We start from the raw sequence: 12,093 nt of genomic DNA on the forward strand, positions 1-12,093 counted from the left end.
AAGCTACCAAACCCTCTCCCTGAGGTTGTGCACCTCTCATGAACTCTTCAATCCTCTATAAATATGTAGGAAATAATCATGGATTGCGTGAGGGGATGCTCTTCACTACTTGAATAGTTGTTGCTCTTTCTTTCTCCACACGATCTTTGGTTGCTTCTTTTCTTCCTTCATCTACTTCTTTTCTTCCTTTACTGGTTTTCTGGTAGGTTCTCTTTGTTTTTTTTGCTTTTGTCAATTTTGGCTTGAGTAACAAGCCAACAAATAATCTCTTGCCATATGGCCAAAGTTATGACATGTGTAGCACTCTAGATGGCCAATATATGTAACAAGAGGTTTAGATTTCTTATTTATCATACTAGATCTAAACCTTGCATGAAATTTGCTTCTCCTCCATTGGTTAGATATGCAATCAGTGGACAAACAAGTTACATGAGTAGCAATAACCATAAAAAGCATGATTATACTTGTTGGCCAATCTCCTTGGTTGTTGATATTGTTGCAAGATCTGTTGATCTGATCTGTACACTCTGCTCCTACAGTTAGTTGCAACATGTCCATACTTGTGACAGTTGTAACATTGTACCTCATACATCTAAGGAACAAAAGGACTTTGCTTCCTTTGAAATCTAATAGAGCTACCACAATGATCTCTAGGAGAAAATGATTTTATAAATGTAGGAGCTCCTTGAGATTTTCTTCTTTGTTGTCGTTGGTTCTACTTCTAATTTCCTTAGTTTGTACTCTTGTTTCTGGTATTGTTTTCTAAGGGCTTCTTGGGTTATTCTTTGGTATTTTTACATGCACTCAAACTAGACTCACCCTTTTGAAATCCAAGACCACATTTATCCAATGGTGATATATGGATCTGAAGAAAACTATCCAAGGCCACGCTGCTCTTCTCCATCTTCCACTGCTTTCTCAAGGATACTAATTCAACTTCTAATCTCTTACGTTGATCTTCCTTCTCTGAGTATTGCTTCCTCATGCCTTCCTCGACTTTTTCTAATTCTACCAATTTTACTTTTAAGCTCGCAATCTCTTCCTTGAGTTTGGCCTCCTTATCATCATAAATATGCAATAATTTTTCTTGATCCTTGCATGCAACTATTAGTTTAGAAATATCAGCTCTAAGAACCTTAACATTATCCTCATCTTCACTAGGAAATGAAACATGATCAAAATCTGAATCCTCAAAATTGTAACTCAAAAGAAAATCATCAACATTTATATCTTTGGATTCATTTTGCTGCAAAACCTTTGGTTCTTGATCTTCTGATTTTTGCACATTATTTGTTGAACAGCTTTCACTAGGAAGATGAGACCCTTGTGGCTAAGCTTCCTTATTTTGAAGGCCATTTATTTTCTAAAATCGTTTCCTCTTATTCTTGCCCATTTTGGAAAAAACAAACAAACAAACAAAAACAAACAACAAAAACAACAAGAACAAAACAAAACAAAAAACAAAATTTTTGCCAACAAACTCCAGATCTACTCTCCAACAATCAAGTTGCAACCAAGATCCCCACTGTGATACTAATTGTTGAAAACCCTTGAGCACTACTAAGGGGGGTTGTGGGGGGGGAAGTGAATCAATAATGTGATCTTATTATCATTTTTTACCACTTTAAACATCTTTACTGAATCGTGCACAATTAACCAACATCATGTCATATCATCACATGAATATAAACAATATAAGCAGCTAAATCATAAACCATGAGAGAAACATAAAAATGAACAGGAACACAAGAAAGCATCAACACATGAAACACAAGATATCTGGTGCAAAACCCTTCATCGGGCAAAAAACCACCCTTATTGTTGTTGTGCTGCTCTGGATTTTCTATTAAGCAAATATAGTATTTTTACATAGATTGTTGACTGTGATCAACTAGGAGACTCAACCTCTTATACAATCAGCTGACTTTTATCAATCCGGAGACTCGATTCTATTGATTAGCTCGAAAGACCATGTTCTCCACGGATCTACAAAAAACCATCCGCTGAAAGCCACCACAATCAATCGATCCTCACCCAACTTCGATTGGACTATCCAACTACCATTAGATTGAGAAAATGTTCCTTTCGTTGAAACTTCACAATCACTACTCCACATCCACAAAGTCACTGCTCCTCTACTCTACGTAGACCTCCTTTCATCTATTTTCAAACTGGATCCTAAGACTTTCTGCTCAACTCAATTTAGATCTGCAATACAACCTTTAGCAATAAGACAATCTCATCAAATCAATCAACAACACCACAAATATATGCTCTCCACTCTAGCAAAATAGTGGTCACATCAAATCTGAAATATCATCATAATATCAAATGCTTACATCAAAATATAATGCTGCATTATACAATAAAAAACAAAAGACATTATGGCTATGTTCCAAATACATCAACAACTCCTACAAAAACAAGTGTGAGAGTCACTAACAACAACTATCCAGAAACATACAAAAATATCCAAAACAATCTCCACTACAGTAGCTTCAAATCTGATATATTTGCAACATGCTTTAGTTTTGCTCACTATGTGGCCATTAACACTCGTACATTGAAGAAATTCTTCTCACAACTAGGTCTAAAGCCTATTTACTCAATGCAGCCTTCACTCATTCATTCACACACTAACCAACCAACAACCAGCTCCAAAACGATGAATATAAAGGATGTAGGGTGAAATTGAGCTTGGGGCTAGGATCAAGGTTGCACAAATTGGACAAAATCAATCCACTAAGACCACTACTTCTACACTAAATGTGTTCACATAATTAGATGACCTTTTCAAACCATTCCCGACCTTTACAACTAATTCTTGAAACCTCTAGGAATTTCTATGTTAATTTCCATATGGTTTGCGCGAGGAATACAGAGAAATTTTCGTGAAAATCCTCAGTCACACACATAACACAGGCTAAAATGGACTTGAACCTTTAGTCGTTCCCAGAGGCATATCTACCATCGACTGAAGCCTTTCAGTCGCTCTCTCATAGGCTTGGCTCCATGCGACTAGGGCTAAGGATGAAGAAAAACACAAAGCCTTCATCTCATAACATTTTCCACCTATTGGATCCTCTTCTTCAGCTCCTTTACATGCTTGTAAACCTATGACGTAGCCTCTGACACATCTACAAATGGATCAAACAAGGATCCCAAGTGTCATTGTTAGGTTGACCAAGAAGGCCAACAAACAAGATTGTCAAGAGTGCCAACCAGTCCTCCACTCTCATTGAAATCTACATAAGCTACAACACCACCAAACAAACCTGAAACACCTCTGCAACATAGGGTAGCACCTCAACAACATCATCATCATCATCATGAGACCAACACACTGCAACAATTCATCAAGTGTGCCATCAAGTATGCCATCATCATAGGACCAACATCAGTTCTATCATATATCCATCTATACATCACATGGCTGACATCAATGCCAACGTAATCTTCTAAATGCCAACACAACCAACTGCAACTGTGCTACAAGGAATGACATCAACACATCAACTAGACTACATAGGGTTGACATCAATGCCAACATGAGCTAGTTGCCAGCATGAACCAATGCCAACATCATCTAGTTGGATCCATGCATACCATAATGCCAACACCTCAACTCTTAACTAGAGTTACAACATAGACTCTTATAGAGTCTTCTTCATCATAATCACATGGCTAGCCCCTTTTTCATGAATAATTGGGGTTGATGTGGCATCGTTTCGAATTATGGTGGTGAAAACAACAACGTCAACTTGAGTTGTATAACTTTCATATACGATCTTTGATTGATGTGATTCTTGCGTCATTAGAAAGGTATTTGCGAGAAGAATAGGAAAACAAGGTGAGGCACTAAAGGGACTAAGTCACCTAACCCCCCTCCCCCCCAAAAAAAAAGTCTTTTGATGCCTCAAAATGCTCCCGAAAGGTTTCAAACCCTAATTTACCAAGTTGGGTCCTACCGGTTAAAAGGGTCCTGTGAGCTTATTCCTCCACTTTTTCCACTCTAAAAGCATCGAGATGGATAACAAACAATAATATGATCCAATATAGATCATGAGGGTGAAAATAATTTTGATTTCCAATGATACATATTGCTCCACCAAGAATTTTAATTGCAATTGAAACAAATTCATGTCACTAGATGATTCAAATTCATGAGTGACAAAGGTTTAGCCCCAAGTCTTGTCTCTAAACTATGTGAATTCATAAGTGATAAAGGTAGAGTCATGAGCCTTGTCATTGGACAATGTGAATTCATGATTGATAAAGGTTAAGCCCTGAGCCTTGTCGATGGACAATGTGAATTCATTAATGACATAAGTAGAGTCACAAGCCTTGTCATTGGACATTGTGAATTCATGAGTGATACATGTTGAACCTTTGGCCTTGTCATTAGACAATGTAAATTCATGAGTGCTAAAGGTCGAGTCTCGAGCCTTGTCACCAACTAAAGTAATTTCAAGAGCAATAACAGCTGAGAAAATATCCCTATCACTTAGTAATTGAAATCTAGAGGGCCATTACTTTACAATGGAACACTAATTCTAGTGATATCATCATTATTAAAAATATCACTAGACGTATAATAAACAAGTTTGAGCACAAAGTAGATCTTCAAGTAAGCATAAAGATAGGAAATTTCCATGGCCTTGTCTCTTGGAGGGCATCTAGGGGCATGAGTTAGTTATATCTGAGAATCTTAGGCCTTCGTATGCATTATCCCTAATGAAATATAACTTTCTTCCTCTAGAAACTAAATTTTACCTCAATTTTGAGCATCTTAGAATTTTGTCTAAATTTTATTTCAACTTTGAGCACATTAGACTTTTTTCTAAAATTTACCCCAACTCTAAGTATGCTAGGATTTTGTCTAAAATTTACCTCAACTTTGAGCATCTTAAGCCTTCCTAGGCATCATCCTTGATTAAAGATTGCTCTATTTCTCTAGAAATTAAAATTTACCTCAACTCTCATCTTAGATATATGTTTGCCAAGAGAGACTATATATACAAGATGAAATCAATTGGTTTACAATCGTATTCTAGTTGTTCTTTCTCTACATTCATAATTTTGATATAATATTTTATTTAGAGAATTTTATTGTTAAGGTGTATATATTACTAAATTTTAGCATATGCATATATAACTCAAAAACTAATATTAATATATAACCATCCATACAAAGATTGTTCAATAATCTTGCACCCACTCTTAATAACCAACCAACCATTAGTATACATGTTGTTTAATGACCTCAAAGCTACACCCACTCTTAGTAATCAACCATTAGTACAAAGATTGTTTAATGACCTCAAACCCACTCTTGATAAACAAACAATTCCTTCATCATTGAGCATTCAAGTTTCAAACTCCATCCATTTGAGTATACAATTTCCATTAAGTTAAATTCACAAACTCCATATAACTAAAAACATAAGAGAGCTTGAAACTTAGAAGCAAAAAGATACACACAAAAAAATTATTATAAAAGAGCCACACGAAAGTGTATATGTCCAATTCATATAATCATCTTGTTTATATTAAATAATTAGCTCCCTTAGTTTTATAAAAAACAAGTCCTGAAAGGAAGCATAGTCCCTGTCATTCAAGTGGAAATTATGTTTTCAAAAAAATTACAAATTGATATATGAATTGGAAAAACTACATTTATATTTCAACATCACTAGTCAAACAAATGTATAGTCATAATGTGTAAAGACACCTTAGTAATTCATAAGTGTCGTTATTTATTTATTTTCTTATTATTATTATTTCTACTTCAATGTCATCAATCTCTAGCTGATGTCCATCTAGATAATTGATTGACATGGTTTATTTAAATGTGTTTATACATTGACAAATGGAATGTAAGCTAAAAGCATGTGGCAACATCCCATTGTTTGTTCTTTTCTTCAAACGAGGACCATATTGGTGCCTCGTTGAATTCAACCATTTTATTGTCATCTCATCCACGTTCAAAAATGTTGCCAATGCTCTCACTTAAATCATATCATCCATCGAATAATATGACAAGGCATAACATTATATAATGAATAACCATGTGAAATATCGAAGCACTAGGTTTAACATTAAAATGAAGATATAATTTGTTGGATGCAAGCGCACCAGCGTGTTGGGATTTTCATTGTCAAGTGTTGATAGATACTCAGTTTCCACTATTGTTTGTGTGTGTGTGTGTGTGGAAAACACTCAAATTTTACATAGACACACAAATTGCACACCAAGAATCAAAAAACAATTGTGTGGTTCATTGAAACATGATATTAATAAGATCTGCAACCAAGTCATTTGAACAAAATCCCATGCATTCTTATTGCATGATTATAAGGTGGTTCTATCACAAGCAGAACACTTTACGGCGTAAACTCCATACATAGAACACTTAAGTTATGTAGACATCAGAGAACATCATACTCCTCCAAATGGCATTCATTGATTTCCGAAACAATGGTCATATTTGCTTAACTTAGAACTTCTTCCAAAATGTTTTGTATCATTCACAATTTCAATTTTTTAAGTTTTTATTTTTTAATAAATGGAATAGATTAAATGACTTTTCAGGGAAATTATGAATATGGATGAAACAAATTTAATTTTTAAAGTTTTTAATTTTAATAAATAGAATAGATTGAATGAATTTAAAGGATAAGTATGAATACAAATGAAATAAAGGATTATATGGCAAATAAAATAAGTAAACAAAAGAAACAAAAATGGGAGTATTATGTAAATTTGAAACTTGATATAAGTATAAATAACTAAACACATAACATCATAAATGAAATCACTAACGCTTCAAAAGAAGTAAAATTACTCAATAAATTAAATACAAGACAGATAAGGAATTCCACACTTCAAAATCCTAGGCAGGTGCCAAAGGGTTGCCAACCTAAAATGGATCCCTAGTTACGATTATTGCTAATATTAATTGATAATCTTTGCACACAACTATGGGAATAAAATCCAATCCAATCTCATTGGGTGAGGTTTCAAGTTTGAATCACAAGCCAGGCAGTTTATGGAGTTTTACCACATTATTCACTTCACAAAAAGCATCATACCACTCACAATAATGTTAACTTTTGGAACAGAGGTCACTTCTGTGTAAATCATGAAACGTTTATGGACTTTAAATCTAATGAAAAATAAAGAACTTATAGCGTTTGAACGATAATTCACAAGAATTTTTAAACGTCAAGGAATAAGAATTTGTGTCTGAAGAATAAAGGAACTTGCATCTAGGCTTTAGAGAGACAGAGAGATTAATATGATTCAAGAAACCAAAATACTCGTAACATATGTAAGGTCTAAACTTTTGAATTCTTTAAACTAAAAGGTAGAGAAAATGTTGCATAGCATTTTTGTCGAGCAATAGAGGTTAAAGAGACAGATCTCCCTAATCAAATCCCTGGCTTGTTGCACTAGAAAGTAAAGGCAACAACCTTTGTGTCGTAAAATAGTGGCGAAGTTCCTCCTTCAAGTCTTTCTCTTCTTTAGCTGTAGCAGAAAGAACTATGGTGCTAGTTGCCAGATTTGGGAAATTTATGAGCCATAGGCATCAATTGTTTTGTCTGGATTAGGGAATACAAAAGTTTAGGAATGTCATCGCAATTGAAAATCCAACTTTTTAGATCGTCTCTCCATATCAATTGAATCCAATGGATTTGAGAGCGACAAAAGAATAGATTAATAGCTAATATGTAACTTCCCTCCGCCTCCCATAATTGTCGTGCAACACCTAAAATTTTGGCCTATGAATTGGACACATGTGCCACTATACATTTTTTTTAATATTGGAAAAAAGCATGTTGGCAAGCCCTTGTGAAGCAAAGTGACCTGAAGTTAAATCCCCCCAGACATGTCTCACCAGCAGAACTTAAATATATATATATATATATATATATATATATATATATCTTGTTTTAGCCCACCATATATATATATATATATATATATATATATATATATATATATATATACATATCTTGTTTTAGCCCACCATTAGGATGAGAGTAATTGTTGTAACAATTGTATTCCCAAGGGACTATAGTACCTATCATAAAAAATCTATTCCCAAACCATAGTAGAGATATTCTTTGGGCTCCTCTAATTCCATGGTCAAATTATTAGTATAAATTATGTCTAATAATTTAATCATTATAAAAATAGCTATAATTAGGATGTCTTCAGCTCCCTTAATAGTAAAATAATGGCTAATCAAAAACAAGATCATCATGAAAAATATGTTGCCAAAAGCATGATGGCCACGAATACTGGCAAGTTCTCAGGGTTAGCAAACTTTATCGGCGACATGGGACAGATGGCACTAAGCCTGAAATAAGAGATCTAATTTTTTTCCAACTAAATGTTAACAAATCATTTTTAAATTTTAATAATATCATTTTATTTATTTCTAAAATTAAACATTATTATTTGCATTGGTCAATGCTAAACTAATAGTGCTTAATAGGTAAAAAAAATTCTAGAGCCCCACCTGGGTAAGGACTAATAACACTACATAGATATATTAAGATGTTAAGTTGGTAATCTAGATTAATTTAGTAAATATTGATTTTGTAGTTTTAGTAAATATTAATCTTTTAAGGTCATGATAATTATATCTAGTTGATTTGCAAATAAGAAGCTTAAAAAAATTTTAAATTTAAATTTAAATTTAAAGGGTGAAAATTTCCACTTAAACTATATTAGTTTCCACATTCCAACACAAGTTCATAAAAATATCATTAACATGTACATATTTTTGGTTATTAACAAATAATTTGCTATAAAAAATAACCACTTGATTGGTTGAAATAGGAAATTACATGAATCAAAAATTTAATGTTGTTTTGTTTTTTAAACCTACAACTTTTACCTAGATGCACAAAGTCTTTGGAAACCTACAATTGGAAGCCAAACCTTTCATATGAATTTGTTCTCCTCACAATAAGGTCAAAAAATGGTAAACTAGAGGGAACTATATGGTATTTTATTACAAAGCTTGTCTACAATCAAATTTACAAGAATCGACGCATGTAGTGGGTTGTGACCATTTAGAGAATGCTATCATCAAGATGCATGTATTATTAACAGAGCAAGCATATTTGTACAATTCAAAACTAGCTCTAGTAGTCCACTAAATTGGAACTATGGGTATAAATGTGTCGAATGTTTTAAAGTAAAAATTTAAATATTATGTCAAGGTCAAGCATTTATGATTGAATACAATGTAATTAATGCACACATATAATATTTTAGTGACCAAAGGAGTGATGCATTTGAATATAGGATGTAGCGCACCTACATGGTCTTTATGCATAGCCAAAATGAGGTTTGAAATATAGAATCCATTGTGTATTGTGGAATGCACAATTTATAAAGAGGTTTAAATAACATGCAATTTATAGCTTTGCCTATAAAGAAGAAAATTAAATTTCTCAAAATAGGTTAGATAAGAAATTCATAGACCCAATATGAAAGACAACTTTCTTATTCAGGGGATTAGCTTCCCTTCTACCTTATTTCTTTTTCCTTCAACTGAGACATGCCTATGAAATATTTTAATTGGAAAATACAATATTATGAGTGTTGTAAAAATATATTGACAACGACCTCAATGAGGGTGACATGTCAATAGATATTGGGGATGGTGGTATGGGCTTGCCACCCTACTCTTCCCCTAGACATCACATAAGGCATCAGGTGTCAGCTAGGCAGCATGCACGCATGTGCAAAGCCGCGAGGCACTAGAGGGTGGCCATTAGGGATATTAATGTTGATTACTCTGCTCATTCATTTCTTGCACTAGTTGAGAGGTTGTTGGCATGCTCAAAGAGGGATGAGGAATCAGAGTTAAAGGGGCGGAAGAATGTACGGTAAGAAATACGTGTGGGAGCTTGGGTTTGAGGATAATTTAGAAGGGAAGGATTTCTGCCTCAGCTAAGGGGCAGAAGGAGGCATTCTGTGTGGAATTGCAAGAGTAAACCTCAGGGAAAAGGAGTTCCAGGGAGTGGAGAGGAGGATTTACAGAACAATACTGCACGGTGGGGGAATTCCTAAGGCGCAGATTGACATAAACAATGTTGTTGGCTCTTAAGATATGTTCTCAGATCTATTGTGGGTTATTCATATCAGCTTGAAATCTTTATACCTAGTTGTTTTTTCTCCATTGGATAATTGCATATGTATGGTATTATATATCGATGGGTTTATTAGGATAGAGTGGCTAGTTAGAAAGGGGAGCTTTGGGTTGTTTTATCCATCTGCATTGTGGAAGTTGGGTCATCTGGAACCTTGATGGCGGAAGGTGGACCATCACCTCAAGCGCTTGAGTGTTGCAAGTGCCCTGGATTCAGGGTGTTTATGGCTTTGGTGTTGACGAGGAAGGGTAATGATCATTTGGTTGGTTGCTAGAGTGGCCATGATAGTTCTCAGTGTCTTCTCCATATAATTTGAGCGCTCTTCATCTCTTTCCAGGAGCCAAGGGAGTATAACCATTATAGAAGATATATAGGGGCATGGTAAAGCAATTTTCCTCATGCTAATCCAGGTGGTCCTTGTGGGGAATTGTGGTGGTATTTCTTAAGAGTGGCATTGGCTTCGGGGGACGTGGCTATTCAGGCTCTCTCAGAGACTAAAAAAACCAAATTTAAGTGTTGAATATGCCTTTGTAGAGAGGTTGGGTGCACTGAGATATGGAGGGTTAGGGCTTGCAGGGTTGTGTAATGACCAAAAGTCGTATCTGCAGCGGAAAATATTAAAATAATTCGCAGACAAAGACATCCATTGTAGGATAGAAATTGTATAATGTATATTGTATAAAAGAATGAATGTAGGATGAGTGCAAATGAGAATGAGGGTCCTGTATCTATAGCCAAGATAGTACCCTTTCACTAACGATTATGTCCTTAGGGACATACCTTTTCATTAATTGCTAACTAATTAATCATTAATATTATTTGTTGTCTTTTACATTATTTGTGTTTTTTTTATTATATAAATTTAGTTCGTTACATTGCCTTCCCCTTCAAAAATCTTGGTCCTCAAAACTTACTGATGAAGGATCGGATCTCTTATGTCGTTCGAAAAATCTTCTTGTTTCTAAGCTTCCATATTTGTTGATACAAGATGATATGATGCTCTCAGCGATAGATAGAATTGTTGTATTGAAAATGGGTTGTACCATCCTTGATTAACCTTCTAGGGAATCTTTTAATCCTTGGAGATGTGTGGTGAATAGTTACCGTATGACTGGATTGAGCTCACTTCAATATTATTCGAGACATAAGTTTGTTATTTATGTTCTGCGTGATATAGACTTGTAAATTGATTAAGGTGTCTACTATTGTGATTCAAATGTAGATAAGGAATTTTTCTTGTTTGAACTTCCTTAAACGTTTTTATGGTAGTTTCTTGATTTTCCTCAGGCATTGTTGTTGTTGACTTGACTACTGAATCCTCATTTGGGGTGTCCATCGTTTGAACAACAACCTCTGAGTACATCTTTATTTCAGTAGGATTGGGATTTGCCTGAACTGTGAGATTAGTGGGGTCGATGTTTGCTTCTTCTTCCCCAACTTGGACTACTACATCTAGCGATTTTGATGCTTCTTTTGCAACAATTTTTTCGAACCTATTCGTCAATGATTTCTTATCATCCTTAAGTTTTTTAATCTGTTTGAGCAGATTTTGGTTATGATTTTTGAGACGTAAGCATTCCTCATTTTCTAAGTCAGCTTTATTTTGGCCTTCAAGCTTCTCGTCTTGAGTTGTGATATTGATTGGATCAATATTAGTTCCCTTATCTTCAACCTGGACTGTTACATCTGGAGACTTTGATACTTCTTGAGTAAGTTGCTCTAACTTGTCTTTTAATGACTTCTTGTCATTCTTAAGCTTTTTAATTTGGGTTAGTAATTTTTCACTATGATTCTTAAGTCGCAAGACTTCTTCATTTCTATCAGCAGTGATTTTGTCAATTTCATTTTGCATATTTTGTAATACTTTTTTATCTTCTTGAAATATTACTTTTGAAATATCTTAGATGTCTTCTGGTGTTACTGA

General features: G+C 34.4%; 1 pseudogene; it reads right to left on the reverse strand.

Annotated features, from left to right (window-relative positions):
* Positions 1 to 778: 778 nt before the first annotated feature.
* The window catches only part of LOC149145063 (glycerophosphodiester phosphodiesterase GDPD2-like), a 33,724-nt pseudogene continuing 22,409 nt past the window's right edge, over positions 779 to 12,093 (reverse strand).

The sequence above is a fragment of the Pinus tabuliformis genome, chromosome X (genome assembly GCF_031772625.1).
Source record: "Pinus tabuliformis cultivar Carrire ecotype Pingquan chromosome X, CPIR1, whole genome shotgun sequence".
Taxonomy (NCBI): Eukaryota; Viridiplantae; Streptophyta; class Pinopsida; order Pinales; family Pinaceae; genus Pinus; species Pinus tabuliformis.